The sequence below is a fragment of the Mustela putorius genome, unplaced genomic scaffold, assembly GCF_011764305.1.
Source record: "Mustela putorius furo isolate JIRA1106 unplaced genomic scaffold, ASM1176430v1.1 tig00000270_pilon_pilon_pilon, whole genome shotgun sequence".
Lineage (NCBI taxonomy): Eukaryota > Metazoa > Chordata > Mammalia > Carnivora > Mustelidae > Mustela > Mustela putorius.
The window spans coordinates 129,284-141,606 of NW_025421338.1; the positions used below are offsets into that span (position 1 = coordinate 129,284).

At 46.3% G+C, this 12,323-nt stretch overlaps 1 long non-coding RNA gene across 2 annotated transcripts; it reads left to right on the forward strand.

The window, feature by feature from the left end:
• The first annotated feature begins 493 nt into the window (after positions 1–493).
• LOC123391630 lies at positions 494–11,656 on the forward strand. 2 transcript variants are annotated; one of them, XR_006606316.1, is made up of 4 exons: positions 494–602; positions 4,646–4,701; positions 8,756–8,800; positions 10,485–11,656. It is a non-coding gene; the product is annotated as an uncharacterized LOC123391630 (long non-coding RNA). The 2 variants fall into 2 exon arrangements; XR_006606315.1 differs by lacking the exon at positions 10,485–11,656 and having other exon boundaries at positions 8,756–9,209.
• Positions 11,657–12,323: the final 667 nt, after the last annotated feature.

The following is a 12,323-nucleotide window of genomic DNA, read 5'->3' on the forward strand; positions in this document are numbered from 1 at the left end:
TGGCCCAGGGAAGGAGGACACACACATCATGCAGGGCCATGGGGGACGTTGCACCTGGGAACAGAATGGACAAGGGCTGTGGGTGCAGACTATGTAGTACGAGGAGAGTGATGGTGAGCCCTACTTCCTGCAGGAGGGAATGACTGGCTTGCTGGATCATTCCACAGGCTGACAGGGAACTGGAACTTACTACTTGGGGAGGAACTGTACCTGGTACCTGTGCTTAGGAGGCCTTGTTGGCCAGAGGATCTGATCTGTGGGAGCAGAGTGGGAAGAGAACATGGAGTGAGGCCATTTGAGGCCATCTGAATCTTAATCAAACTCGGGCTTTCCATCACAGTGGACTCTGATATTTGGACATCCATTTCATCTGAGACCCTTAAGGCATAGGAAAGGTGCTTCTCCAGGACGTGAAGCTGTCATGGGAGCAGGAGGGAGACGTGGTCATCAAAACCAAAATGTAATATCTTCCATAGATGTTCATGCAGTTGATCCCAAGGAAATCCCTGGGTGGCCAAGGGGTAGAAGGAAAAGCTGAAGTCCTCCAGCACCATGGAATCTGGCAATGCACTGTGGACAGAAGCCTCCACCTCCACCTGCAGGTAGGATAAGCAGACTTTGGCTTCAGCCTGTAGCAAGTAGGCCTTGGTGACTCTATTAAGCTGGTGGGGGTGCCATGACCCAGAGAATAATTGACAGCTGGATAGGAAGCTCAGAGTCTGTGAGAGACTCTATTTCCAGGAGAGCCCAGTGCATGGCCAGCAACTGCTGCTTTCATGGTCTATAACCCAGGGCCAAGGAGGGCCGTTTCTTGCATTGGGATCCCATGGACAATTGACAGATAGCATGCGTGGTCCAGGGACTCCAGGAAGGAGAGAGGAGGCTGCTGAAGCCTTTTCTCCTGGGCAATAACAGGTGATTTTTTTAAAAAAGATTTTATTTATGTGGTTAAGGGAGAGCTCTGGCTGGAAGAGGGTGTGGAAGGGAGAGGGAGAAGCAGGCTCTCCCGACCAAGCAGGGAACCCCCCTGCCAGGCTTGATGTCAGGATCCTGAGATCAGGACCTGAAACTAAGGCAGATGCTTCACCAACTGAGCCACCCTGTCACCCTCAACAGGTCATTTTTACTTGCACATTTTTTTACTTGCCTTTTGGTGAGGGGAGACCCTCCTGCCTTCGTTGTGAGCTCATGGACAAGTAACAGCCTAAATGGGCTTCTGTAAAATTTACAAACAAGGAATATGTTGCCTCAGAACCCAAAAAGGACTGAAAGATGTTCGACTTATAAGTCCTCTTTTCTTTTTTAAAGATTTAATTTGTTAGTTGATAGAGCACGAGAGAGAGAGAAGAATAGAAGGGGCTGGCAGGGGCAGAGGGAGAGGGAGAAGCACGCTTCCCGCTGATCAGGGAGCCTGATGCAGGGCTTTGCAGGACCCTGAGATCAGGACCTGAGCTGAAGGCAGACACTTAACTGACAGAGCCAGCCAGGAACCCCTGCATTTGTAGGTCCTTAACAAGTTTGCCAAATAAATTTCCTCACAGTAGGATGGATGTTTTTTTTTTTTTTAAGATTTTATTTATTTATTTGTCACAGAGAGAGTAGCGAGAGCAAGCTCAGGCACACAGAGTGGCAGGCAGAGGCAGAGGGAGAAGCAGGCTCCCCGCCAAGCAAGGAGCCCAACGTGGGACTCGATCCCAGGACGCTGGGATCATGACCTGAGCCAAAGGCAGCCGCTCAACCAACTGAGCAACCCAGGTGTCCCACAGTAGGATGTCTTAAATGTGATGTCACACCTATGGTCCTGGAGAAAGATGGGTGTAGTAAGTTCCTACCCACAAAGGTTGCCTATGATAGCAGAGTGGTTTGGATGCCCTTTGTATAACAAGGTATATCATGTGTCCTTCAAGGTTGAGGCACACATGCCTGTGAGGATGTTGAAATAGGCACTGATCAGAACATCTTGGCCAAATCTATCATAGCGAAGTATTCACCATCTTTAAATTGGTTGGGCTCCCTCATTTTTTTTTTATTTTAAAAAAAAAATATTTATTTATTTTGACAGAGAGAGATCAGAAATAGGCAGAGAGGAAGGGGGGGAGTGGGGGGAAGCAGGCTCCCCACTGAGCAGAGAGCCCAATGTGGGCCCGATCCCAGGACCCTGAGACCATGACCGGAGTTGAAGGCAGAGGCTTTAACCCACTGAGCCACCCAGGTGCCCCATCACTCATGGTTTTTTAAATGACCTTATTTCTTTATTTTAAAGAGAGAGCAAGAGAGAGAGAGATAGCAAAGGAGCGGGGGTAGGGGGTGGTGGTGGGAAGGGAAGGGCAGAGGCAGAGAAAATTCCAAGTGGACTCCACCCCGAGCATGTAGTTGGACATGGGACCCAATCCTATGACTCTGAGATCATGACCTGAGCCAAAAGCTTAACCTACTGAGCCCCCCAGGTGTCTCAGATGTTTTAAGGGGACTGGGGTTTATTTTAACCAGGTATGGTAAGACAGGCAGATACACAAGTAACTCTCAGAATGGAAGAAGTGTTTTTGGACTCACAGATCCCATGAAAGGAGGTGCTGGGAGGCAATGGAGGGCCGCCCCGGGAAGCACCAGGCTTGGTCAGGAGAAAGAGGAAGTGAAGGGACAATAGGGGGAAGACCCTTTATCATGGATTCCGTGGGAAGGGGCAGGGGAATCCGGGTAAGCACGTTTAAGACTGCCTAGTTTGTGTCATCTCAGTGGGTTCTGGGACACAGTGGTGTCTGGAGTAGTCTGTCCTTACCCCTGGGGTGATCAGGGCAGGGCATAGTGGCCCAGAGTGTAAGAGTTTCTTACAAGAGATGGTTGGGGGTAAAGCCTCTGATTTGGTTGCTTTACCTGTGAAAGGTGTGCTGGCAGGCAAGCTGCTGACCATCTCTAGGAATTCAGTAAGCCTGCCAAGGACAGTCCCTCCAAAGTCACAAGGCCTGAGATGTCAAAGCATTAAATACAGAGGATAGAAAATATGGTTATTATATTTGCTATAAACAGGATTTGAGCCCTTGTAATAAGTCCATTAAGGTTAGGCAAGCAGTGCCTTCTAGCAACATTAAAGTTCACTCAGAACCTATGATGTAGAGGCACAAAAGCCAGTCGGCCTCCTTTTATTTTTGCCTATTAAATTATTTCAGTAAATTTTGGATTTCTTTTTCTTCAAAGATTTTATTTATTTATTGGAGAGAGAGAGAGCGCGTGCAAGTACGTGTGATAGAGCAGGCCTCAGGGGGAGTAGCAGGGAGAGGTAGAGGGAGAAGCAGAGTGACTCCTTGCCCAGCAGGGAGCTTGATATGCGGCTCTATCCCAGAATCCTGGAATCAAGACCCAAGCTAAAGTCATTGACTAACATGTGAGCCACCCAGGTGCCCCTGTAAATTTCGGATTGACAGTTGGGTCAAATTTTGAACCTATGTTGAATTAGTCAGGGCAGGTGGGGGGTGGGTTCTGCCTCCTGTATTCAGATTTCTCTCTTCCACTCCTCCTATGCTTGGGTCTGTTTCTTCCTGGAAGAAGAAACCCCTGTGGGGTGGGGGAATGTCTCATTACCCTGCTGCTCTTTCCCGGTTTTTTTTTTTTTTCCAGAGTGTCCCAAATCAGCATCATCAGCCTTGGAGCTTCCGTTGTGGCAATGGTTGTATGGTTTCAAGTCTCTCCTGGTGTAAGTCAAGTGGGAATTGATCCCCTAACTGTACCACAGGGGTCCCCTGTGTGTTTCCCCCATAATACTGAGGATCAGGATCCTGTGCCAAACAGATTAGGCAATGGGGTGGTCAGTGGAAAGGCACAAGACCCACAGCCTAGTCATTGATGAAGTAAAACCATATTCTGCTACAGCCCTACCTTCTCTCATTATAGACTGTTTCCCTTCCCCCCTTCTGCCTTTGGCTCAGGTCATGATCTCAGAGTCCTGGGATGGAGCCCCACATTGGGCTCTCCCCTCAGCAGGGAGCCAGCTTCCTCCTCTCTATCTGCCTGCCCCTCTGCCTACTTGTAATCTCTGTCTGTCAGGTAAATAAATAAAATCTTCAAAAAAATATTTTTTTAAAAAAAGAACAGAGCAGAACAAAGAACCCAGGAATAGTCCCCACAAATAAGCCCAACTGTGTTTTGAAAAGGGCACTAAAGCAACTGCAATGGGAGAAAGCTGGGTTTGTACTCTCTACAGCCTTCTAAAGCTTGTGGAAGTCAGAGAGGGCAAAACTCAGAAATAGCAGCAGCAGAGACGAATGATGGTGGTGTGACCCAGGCCCTACCAGGTGGGAATGGGGAAGGAGAGAGATTGGGTGACCTGGCTTGTGTGTGGGCGGGATCCAAAGAGGTTTCCAGTGATGCTTTCCAAAGGCCTTAGGGAGCTGGGAGACTGTCTAATCAGAATGTGGGCACAGGCGCCAATGAGGGGGAGGATTGTTAGGATAGCTGACAGGGGGTGGGTCAACAAGATGCCTCTGCTGAGTGCGGGGCGACCAGCTCCCATTTTCCAGCCTTCTGTGAGGCTTGCTTCTTGCCTGGCATCTCCGGATCCCGCTTCCTTGCCCCAGTGGGTGCAGAACCTCCAGATCATGGCCACTGGCCTGAGGACGCTCTTTTTCACCTCCTGTACTTCCTCTTCAAGGTCGACGCAGAGGATGACAGATTGAGCGGCAACTGGGAAGATGCTTCTGTGCAGAGGTACCTGTGGGGCATGATGTCAGGACCCTGTGTCCTTGGGGGGCTGGGGCCTTGCTGGGAGGCAACCTGTGTCTCAGGAATACACTGGATTGACAAAAGGTATCTGTCAGCTCCTGTGCCCCTCGTTTCCCATCTGTGAGGAGCCCAGAGCAGGGCTTCATTTATGGAGCTGCTAATTATCTCAAGTGTGTTGTGAGAAAGGGGGAGTGGGAATGTGGCCTGAACCAGGCACATGGACATTCGGCCTTCTTGGGGCTAAGGTCCTTGTAAAAACCCAACGTGAAGCGAGTAAGTTGTAGTTTTGATGAGGGAGAAGTTTCGGTTCTCACTCTTGAATAGTTACATTCCACTAGGGGTTGTCAGGATCTCCACTGTGCACCTGAGATAGGGCCAAATAGGGGGTGTGTGTGTGTGTGTGTGTGTGTGTGTGTGGGGGGGGAATGGCCTTTTGGATGGCCTTTTGGATGGGTGGTGGGCCTTCAGTGACTGGAAAGCATGATCAGTAGGACTGACAGGATGTGTGAGGGACTCACCAACTGGTTGGAAAAGACAGGAAGGAAATAATGATCCGTGAAATTCATCATTACTATTTTGCATTGAGTGCTGAAAATATAGCGTGCGTTAGAGTTTATCCTTTACTGAGTAGTGTTTAAGCTGAGACCAGAAGGCTAAGAAATAAAAGGCGGATGTGGAAAGGTGTTCAGTGAGAGCAGGGAAGGATGTGTACTGTTACAGGAACTGAGAGAATGTCCTTGAATCTCGGGCCACGTGGGAACTGTAGGGTGGGGAAAACCAAGGTTTGGGGTGAGGACTTGGACTTTTTGTAGGTTCTTGGAGACTAATCATAGTGATTTAAAACATGATGCCCAGGCCCAAGCTGATCCTAGCTCTGCCTCTTATGAGCCGTGTTACTCTACCATTGTAGGTCTCAGTTTCCTGAAGGAAGAAATGGGGGTGATAATAATCCAACTTCATAGATGATTGTAAAGATGAAATGATATTTAACATTAATAAAACACTCAGAGCCATGTCTGACATGTAATAGGTGTCGGTGGTTGATTCAAGAAATAAATAGGGGCACCTGGGGACTCAGTGGGTTATAGCTCTGCCTTTGTCTCAGGTCATGATCCCAGGGTCCTGGGATCCAGCTTCACATTGGGCTCTCTGCCAACAAGAGTTTGGATCCCAGGACCCTGAGATCAGGACCTGAGCTGAAACCAAGAGTCGGATGCTTTGCCAAACTGAGCCACCCAGGCACCCTTACAGGGCCTGTTGCCTTAGGAAAATAAATTGCAAGGGTAAAGAAAGAGGAGGGAGAAAGTGAGGCCTGTAATTAAGAGAGGCTTGAGAGACTTGTTAACCAATTGCATGGTATGGATCTTATCCTCACTCAGGATTTAACAAATACAGAGAGTCAAAATATTTATGACATAATCAGCTAAATTTCTTATTTTCCCCAAGATTTTACTTATTTAGCCAGAGATCACAAGTAGGCACGGGCAAGGTGGAGAGAGAGGAGGAAGCAGGTGCCCTGCTGTGCAGGGAGCCCGATGCGGGGCTCGATCCCAGGACCCTGGGATCATGACATGAGCCGAAGGCACAGGCTTTAACCCACTGAGCCACCCAGGCGCCCCAATCTGCTAAATTTGAACTGTGACTTGACATGTCATGATATTGCGAAATTATTTTGAAATGTTTAAAGAGTGAGTATAGTTTTGCGGGCATATATATGTGTGTGTCCATTTAGGGCAGTTTTGCTCCCTAGATGTTTTGCAAAGTCTAGGTCATATTCGGTGGTCATAAGCACAAGTGAGGATGAGGCTCTCTGCACCTCATGTATGGAGACCAGGGGTGCTGCTAAGCTTCGTAGTATACTCAGGACAGCGCCCTCAGCAAAGAGTGATGTGGCCCAAGATGTGGGTCATGCCAAGGTTGTGTAAGCCTGCTCTGGAGACAGGTGTTGACGTAGCCATGGGTTCAATGATAGGGATGAAGATAGTTGTTTCAAAATGTTATGGGGGCTGTTGGGATGGGCTGTGAGCTGAGAATTATTTAAGATAGTGATGGGAGTTCCTTATACCATTCTCTGTATTTGGGTGTGTGTATATGTATCTATCTGTATGTTATATCATGTGTGTGTGCAGTATGTGTGTATATTATATGCAATTGTATATTTCCATAACAAAAGCTCCCAAGCTTGCTAGGGATGATGTAGAGTCTGTATTCACGTGGCATCTGGTGCCAGCACGTGGGGAGGGTGGACAAGCTGAGACAGGATTTCGCAGGAGCGGCAGCAGTGGCGTCCTTAGCAGGCTTGGTCTGCAGTGGAATGTTGGTGGTGTCTGGCTGTCGAGCTTCCCTTTATCCCTGTTGTTTTTTTTCATTTATTTGTCTTGTTCTTTGGACTTCCTAATTGACTTCCAATAAATTCTTTTTCTGTTAAATTTAGTCAGAACCAGTTTCTGTGAAGCAAGAATTCTTACTTACACAAGAAAAGGGTGAAGCTGATGTATAGAGAAAAGGTGATCTGACAGACTGTGGGAGGAGAGAGAGGAATTAGGGGAAACAGATATATAAAAATATATGTCATTTATATATCTAACAACTAAAATTTACAGAGGATAGATAGATAGATAGATAGATAGATAGATAGATAGATGTAGATAGATTTATCTATATGCACATACATATGTATATAATATTTGAGAGAAAGAGAATCTCATGGTTTCTGTTTTTCTTGTTCTTAACTTCTATCCCTCTCAAGACCACAGTTTAATTCTTGTCCAGGGATATTATGAGATAGCCCCATTTTTTTAATATAAGAAACTCTCCTTTCTACTTCAATAAATGCAAGTGATCTTCTGTCACCTACAACCCACAGAAGCTCAGCATAGTTTAGATGGTGATGTGCTCACCTAACCACCTTGTTGCTATACTTGCTTTTGCTCACTGCTGTGCAGAGGTTCCACAAATGTCTGTTTCATGGGCACAGGATTGTCATTTGGCTCCAGACAAGGAATGAATGTGCTGTTCATGGCAGCAGAGGCACTCTGGTCTTCTTGGCCTTTCCAATAATCATTGTAAGTGGACACACTTATTGAGACTTCATTCTGTCAATTGTGCCTGTCTTTCATAAGTTTTGCCAGTAAGTAAGCCTCAGTCTCTCTGAACACCCCTGACTGTAGGGTCCTCAATCCTTGGGTTTGTGAGGCACAAGGAATGAATGAATCCAGCGGGGTCCCTTGAGAGACAGCCTGCCGGCCTCTCCTGGTGGGTCCTATACCGACAGACAAAGGCCATTGCAACTTCATTGAGGAAGGTGGCATATAATGTGAAAGAGTGTACAGGCAGGATAGCCTGGGTTTTCCGAGAACAGGCTTTGACTCAAATAGCCTTAGACTATCACCCTATTTCTACCCTGTGCTCCTGTGCTTCCTTAGACATTTTTTTGACCTCTCTATCCTCGGTTTTCTCGTCTGTAAAATGGGACTGTTTTATGGATTAAATGAAAAAAAATGTATACATATGTAAATTCACAGAGAAGATGGCCTATGGGGAACCATGTACAAATGGTATTTTTATTATTACTCAACTTTGTGGTTAATATTATCATAGGAAAGTTCTTCCGGTATAAAGAGCATGAAGCACGAGATGCTCCATTTGGCCCCTTCCAGGCCCTGTGGTTTCCATGATGCCATTTACTCATCAGCTTAGTGATCTCATGTGTGGGTGACCCCTTCTGGGCCAGCACATTAATTTTGCAGACTTGGTAGCTCCCAGGGGCCTGGTCTTGTGGGGAGGTTTTTTTGTGTTGGAGCTGTTGGTTCCTGGCTACCTGGACTCTATCACCTTCTACCTGTGTGACACTCGGGACCTAATCACCGTGTGACAGGAAAGCAATTCGGGCTGTTCCTTAGGGTTGTTGATGATGATTAGATGGAATGATACATATAAAATGCCTGGAACATGTCAAGAAATGTTTGACCTCATTCCATTTTCTTACTTTTTTTTACTAGCTCCCAGAACAACCCACTTCTACCCATTTCTGTTTCAGAGAGGTGAGGTGATTCTGCGAAGGCCATAGTGTTAGGCGAATAAGGTGAGGAAAAGACATTGCAGGTGTCATGAAGAGCATGAGTAAAAACTGGGGAGTAAGAACCCGCTGTGAAGCTGCAGGTAACCGGGCGTGGCTGGAGAGCCAGATGTGGGCGAGGGAAGGGTGAGGGATGAGTTTAGGAAGGACTATGGATGTTGTGCTGAAAGACAGTGGGTCCCTGAGGGACTTTTAAGTTGGAGTGACCTCGTTTAATTTGCATTGTCAGAGCATTCCAGAGGAGAGGTTGGAGGAGGAGCCAGTAGAGACAGTGACTCCAGAGGAGGACGATCTTCTCTGAGGGATCATGGCAACCAGTGCAGAGGGTTTGAAGCAGGAGTGAAAGGATCTGGGTCCTTAAGAAGGCACAGCCCACTAGGGAAGAAGAGGCCTGCATGGGAGGGAAAATGATGTAGTACAGTGCCCAGCATGGATGCCAAGAGCATGCAGCCTGGAACTGCCGGTCAGAAAGGCCTATGGTGCCGGGGTCCCATATTCACGGAGCAGTGCATTCAGATCAGATGGAATCAGAGCAATAGATTCTGCCAGTTCTGTTTTGGTCAGTAAAACTCAGGATTTAGCTTCTTAAAGTCCTGCTTTGTTAGGACTGCTCTCTCTTCTCAAGGGGTATATGTGTGTATTGGAATAAGGGACCAACGTCCTAGTTACAGAATCAGGAGAGAAACCTTATTTTTGTCTGTGTGAGATTCTACCTGCCTCCAGCCCTCAAATGAGAGTGCAGCAGTTTTTGTCATCAGGCAGATGTGATTCCAAGTTCACACCCTGCCACGTCACTGTATGACCTTGAGAAGAAAACCTCATTTCTGGGTCCTCGGTTTTCTTATATAGACAGTGGGAGTTATTATGCTGTCTTCTTCCTAGAGTTGCTGTAAAGATGATATACTGCATGTGTGTTTGTTATCTCAGAACATAGCGTGAAGTGCAAAATGGACATTAAGCATTGTTTCTTGCCTTGTCATTCGTGGCCTTGTGCCCAGGTCAGATAGTTTGGGTTCCCATCCTGACATCAAGTTGTGAGAGCCATTTTGTTTCTATACAGATTTCAGTGACTACAAGAGAGTCTGAATACATGACCAATCAGACTTGATTTGTCCTCAGTGGTAAAGAGCCTCTGATTTCCAGGAATGGTTCAAGGATCCCCCTGGGGGCATAGCCCACGTGGAGCTCACTCAGAAGCTTTCTGGGACTTGGTGATCCTTCTCACTGTGATAATGGCACAGCTGAATTTCCCAGAAGGGATCGTTAATCACAGCAGCCACTGATCCCACAAAGGACAGAGCTGAGCTCTTTGCCAGGCATCTAGGACAAATAGGATTCTGGCTTATGATTCTTGGTTTCAGTCCACCAAGGAGAGGAGGAGAAGCAGACTCCCCCTTTCCATGGAGTAGGTCATGGTTAGATATATACCATGGATTAGCTTTCAACTTCCCTTACCTCTAAACTCAGCCCTTGCTTCCTTCTACCCTGTCTACCCCCAAATCAGAACAAATGCTGACCTGCTGGGATATATGATGGGGCTGAGAAGGAGGAATGCCAAAAAGTAGAGAAAGGATATATCCTATATGTTCTTGCATATTCACTATAGGTCCACTCCAGGTTTTTGAACCTGTGATGAATAAGAAAAAGAAATAATAAATGGAACTTCATGAGTCTATGCTTTTCTTCACAGCATCCTTCTTTTCAAATAAAATCCAGAAGCCATAAGCAACCATGCCAAAGTATCTCTGTCACTCAAGTGTAGAGCCCGTCTCCTGCAGTGAAACATGCAGATCAAACGTGAATGCTTTTCTGTTGCTGTCTAAAGCTGCTTCCACCAGGATGGCACTGAAGAACTCATTGCTTTGAGGAAAGGACAAACATGGAAAAATTAGTCCTCAATTTCAGTTCACAAAAGTGAAACTGAAGATCTCTTGCACGCAGAATAGAACCAGGACGTATAGACTCTGCTGAAGAATTGATGATCTTGAGTATATCATTGACATTGGCCCCAGTTTTTTTTGTCTGTAAAATGGGGAGATGAAGTTAGATCAAGTGTCCCAGTAGGTATAGTCTTGGCTCTTGGCATTCTGGGTTGGATAATTCTCATTGTGGAAGCTGTTCTGTGCATCGCAGAATGTCTAGAAGTACCCCTGGCCTCGACTCAGTAGACGTCAATAGGATTTCCCTTACGTGACCAATGGTGTCTCTAGACGTTGCCAGATATCCTTTGGACATAAAATCACCCTGGTTGAGAACCACTGAATTATATATGTTAGATGATAAGCTATTTAAAATTTTCCAAGCTGGAGTGAGAGTCGGGGCTCTGCTATCTCCTGGTACCTAGCCCTGTGTGTGGCATGGTGGCAAGCATTCAGTACAAGCTGAACGAGTGAGATGAAAGAGACAGCTCCTTCCAGTTCTAGATCAGTTCTTTGGCAGCAAGAGAATCACTAGATGGTGATGATCTTATCACCCATGTGACTGCCTCTATTTGGGTACTGTTTAACGTTCCTGGATAGAAGTAGACTAAAAATACCACCCGGTGCTATGAAACAAATAGGTCTGTCTGGCAGTTTAGCAACAAATAGTGACTATAATTATCAAGGAGGGTCCACTCAATTTCGACAGCAATCTTAGATCGTGTCCCCTGAAAGTTAACTCTGAATTTTATGAATATGACAAAAAATTTAGTTGAGAAAAATGAGTCCAGATCTTGGAATATCATGATCTGAACCAAAGTCAGACACTTATCCTGGTGAGCCACCCAGGTGCCCTCAGTCTGTTTTTTAAAATGGGATTTTACTGGAATACTGCCATACTCAATCATTAACAGATTGTTTAGGGCTTCTTTGATAACACCAATGGCAAAGTGGAATCCTTGGGACAGAGAAATCTTTAGCAAGTAAAGTCCAAAGTATTGACCATGTGGTCCCCTTATAAAGAAGCTTACTGGCCCCTGTTGTAGATCACAAGTTTTCTCAGGGATGCCCTGTTGTACAGAAGGAAATGTGATTATATTTAATGAGCCTGTGTTAGGTTGTGCCATATTAAATTGTCATCTTTGTAGGTCAAAATGGTGAGATATTGGCACTTAGGTATATGGTCCACATAATGTAACTTTCCAAGCATAGATACTAGGAGTACAGTCTGTGCCCTTAAGGACACGCACATAGGTACACACATGCACACATGCTACTGCTGTCAGTGAATGTAGGAATCATTATACTAGAGGCACAAACTCAGTATTTCAGGAGCACAGAGTAGCGTGTGCACGGTTCTTACCAGTAAGGGTGAGGGAAAGGGACTAGAAGCTTGAGAGGCCTCCAGAGAAGTGGCTGTGTTTCTGGCTGCTGTGCATTTGAGCTGCACTTCATGGCACCTGTAGGATTTGTATCGGGTCAAAAGAAGCGTTTTCTACAGGGGGGGGGGTGGGATTGACATTGAGCTATAAGAAACATGCTGCATTCTTTCGTTCAAGCACAATTGCAGTTCATCCTGGAAAACAGTTGCTTAGAATTAGAAGACACCT